The sequence below is a fragment of the Apium graveolens genome, chromosome 9, assembly GCF_009905375.1.
Source record: "Apium graveolens cultivar Ventura chromosome 9, ASM990537v1, whole genome shotgun sequence".
NCBI lineage: Eukaryota > Viridiplantae > Streptophyta > Magnoliopsida > Apiales > Apiaceae > Apium > Apium graveolens.
Window position 1 is genome coordinate 209,707,911 of NC_133655.1, and position 3,447 is coordinate 209,711,357.

At 40.3% G+C, this 3,447-nt stretch overlaps 1 non-coding gene across 1 annotated transcript; it reads right to left on the reverse strand.

The window, feature by feature from the left end:
- Positions 1-2,974: 2,974 nt before the first annotated feature.
- LOC141688578 (small nucleolar RNA R71) lies at positions 2,975-3,081 on the reverse strand. Its single transcript, XR_012562012.1, has one exon. It is a non-coding gene; the product is annotated as a small nucleolar RNA R71 (small nucleolar RNA).
- Between the last annotated feature and the right edge of the window lie 366 nt (positions 3,082-3,447).

Genomic DNA, 3,447 nt, shown 5'->3' on the forward strand with positions numbered 1-3,447 from the left:
TTCATATTGATCTTGATCCCAATGCTGCTTGAAGCATCCATCTTCATGTTGATCTTGATCATATCGTCCATCCTCATGCTGCTTGAAGCGTCCATCTTCGTGCAGCTTGAAGCGTCCATCTTCGTATTGATATGGTGTGTAGCGTTCACCATCAGAGTTGTAGCCGTTGTTGTGAGAGTTTTCACCATTGTTAGACATCTTTTCCTTCTAAGATTCAATTTGATACAATCCCATCCTATTGGCGCCAATTTGTTAACGGAGGAATTTGATTAACAAAGATTTGAGGTTGCAGCCAGAATCAAGATCTGCTGCGGTGGTCGGTGACCAGAGAAATCACCGGAGTGCATTGATTTGTGCTTAAGAAACGGCTGAGATTGCTAGGGTTTATATTTGCCTTCTCGAAACTCTCAAACACGTGTCCTCACAACGTGCCTATATACCTCCTTTTACATAAAATCAAGCCAGGCGTAGTTCTTGGAAAACAAGAAATCTATATGGACTTGGATTTTCATTCCTAGGCCCAATAGGAGTTGTGAAACCAACTTCCTATAATAACTCGAACATTGATTTGGTTTAGGAGTGCCCAAGGATGCGGCCTAGTTACAAAGGCCCAAGGCTCGGTTATGACTTTGTGACTTCACGGACAAAGAAACTCCCCAGCCGAAGGATATCCCCATCCGCTACCACTACTTCAGTAGATCATAACCGCGGGTATAGCCATGACTTATCACAAATGCCAAAGCGCATCATTGCCCCTCGATGAGGATAACCCACTAGACTACAATACATATGATCCTAAGCGTAGAAGTGCAAAGTGCGAGAAAACTGTTGAGTGGCATTTATGACACTTTATAATGCTCTAATAAGCTTTGAATTGATGCATTTGTACTCAAGTTGTTAAGTGTTTTAACGTATTTTCCAGTGTTTTTGCATTTCAAGCATTAATCTGTGAATCGGGTGAATTAGCATTGTTTTGGTGCTAATTTGGTGTCAAGGTGGTGTTGGAATAAAAACTCGTGGAAAGCCGGCTCGAAGCAGCAAGGAAAAAGATGAAATCTGAGTTTTTCCCAGAAGGACGGCGCGCCCGCGCTGTGATAGCGCGCTCCCGCGCCATGATTCCAGAAAGGCAGCGCGCCCGCGCTGTGATAGCGCGCGCCCGCGCTGTGATAGCGCGCGCCCGCGCTGGTGCGGAAATTAAAAAATCCTGATTCTATTTCGATTCTAAGTGGGGAGACTTCCAGATTGCAAAGGGCTTCTATATATATTCAAATAAGGTCGTTTTTAATAAGTTATCAAGCGGGAGACATACTAGAGCGCAAGAAGAGCCGTAAGATGACCATTTTTAGCACAATTCAACGAAGGCAAAAAAGATCTTATTTTTACTTGTGAATCTTTGTTTTAAGTTGTATTTGGATGCTAGTTTTCTTACTTGTGAACCTTTACTCTTGTTTGTACTTGGTTTTATTTAGTCGTTATAAAGACTACGTTTGTTATACCATGCTTTCATCGGAACCCACGTTGATGATGAGTCCGATCATGGGCTAATCATTATCGTGGGGTTCTAGCAGATTTATTTATGGATTTCTTTAGTTAAATTATTTTGATACCTTGGTATGTGGTAATTGATTGATATCCTAGTATTGGTTGTGCGTATTCATCTTATAAGTGTCGCGAACTTATAAGATAGTGTGTTAATTCTTAATGAAGCGACAGTGAATTTAAGGATTTAGAACTTGCCATGCTAGCATAGGTTCATGTGTTATTGTTATGCATGATTCATAGGTAATTTTACCCATCTTACTTGCCCTGTATAATGAAGATAGATAACTTGTGCTTAAACCGTTATGTTGTCAAATTCTATAGACATATAGGGTCTCATATAATTGGTGTCTATTCAGCTTCTATCTCTTTTGTGGACGTCTGGTAGTATGGTACTCATGCAACGAAAGTTGGCGTTTTTCAGTTTCGTGTTGTCTGATAAGTGTCATCACCATTGCATGCTAAGGTTGAGAACAATAAGGCTATTGAATGAAATATTTAATGAAGTTATAACCCCATGTTTGTTATATATATTAATTCAGTCAATCTTAATTTCGTAGTTATAATAGTTAGCGTAATTATTAGTTATAAACAACCTCAATTTGTTATCGTCTTAGCATTGAATAATAACTATACATTGTTGTTTAAGTGCGTGAATTAATTAGTTAACCAATACAGTCTCTGTGGGAATGAACTAGAAAAGATTCTATACTACTTGCGAACTCGTATACTTGCGTGTAATATTAGCGCGTGTTTAGTGACTAACAAGTTTTTGACGCCGCTGCCGGGGACTACAGTGTTAATTTATAGTTTATGTGCTTTCCATCAATGGTCGTTAAAGTTCATTGACTCGGACATTGTTACTTATTTGTTCCTTGTTTTATTTCAGGTACTCTAATGAGGGAGTATGCATACGCGTTCGCGTACTCGTAAGAGAACACTGGATAAAGCCAAGGAAGAACTTGTGGTAGTTCGTAAAGAAGTTTTTGAGGAAGAAAAAAAGGTAGAAGAAGAATACAAAGTTGAAGAACCAGCTTTAGTAGAGATGGGTGATCAAGCGGAAAATCTGAAGGCTTTGATGGACTATTCTCAGCCTAAGATTAATGATATTCAGTCAAGCATCATCAGACCAGCCATCAGGGCTAACACTTTTAAGATCAAGTTAAGCACGATTCAGATGATACATAACTCAGTTCAGTTTGGGGGTTCTCTTACTGAAGACCCCAACATGAACATCAGGGATTTCATCGAGATCTGCGACACCATCAAGTTTAATGATGTGACTGAAGATGCTATCAAGCTACGCCTCTTCCCATTCTCTCTAAGGGACAAAACAAAGTGCTGGTTACACTCTCTACCAGCAGGGTCTATCACCACTTGGGAAGATCTTGCACAAAAGTTTCTCACTAAATTCTTCCCAAAGGCGAAGACTGCTGCAATCAGGAATGCTCTTACTCAGTTTGTTCAGCAAACTGGAGAATCTCTATGTGAGGCTTGGGATCATTATAAGGAGATGCTAAGGAAGTGCCCACACTATGGCATGCCTGATTGGATGATTATCAACTATTTCTACAATAGACTGGGTGCTACTTCTAGACCCATACTTGATGCAGCATTAGGAGGAGCCTTGTAGGCTAAAAGCTACGATGAAGCTTATGAACTTATTGAACTGATGGCTGCTAATGAGTACCAGAATCCTTCCCAGAGGCTGACTCTGGGAAAAGTCGCCAGAATTCTGGAGTTGGATGCAGCAACGGCTATCGCTGCCGAATTTAAGGCTTTGACGATGAAGTGTGGACAATTTGACTAATTATGGAGTTAATCAAATTGCTAGTGTCTGTGAGCATTGTGCTGGTGCCCATGAGACTGATCAATGTGCAATTTCTAGTAAATCAACTCAGTTCGTGA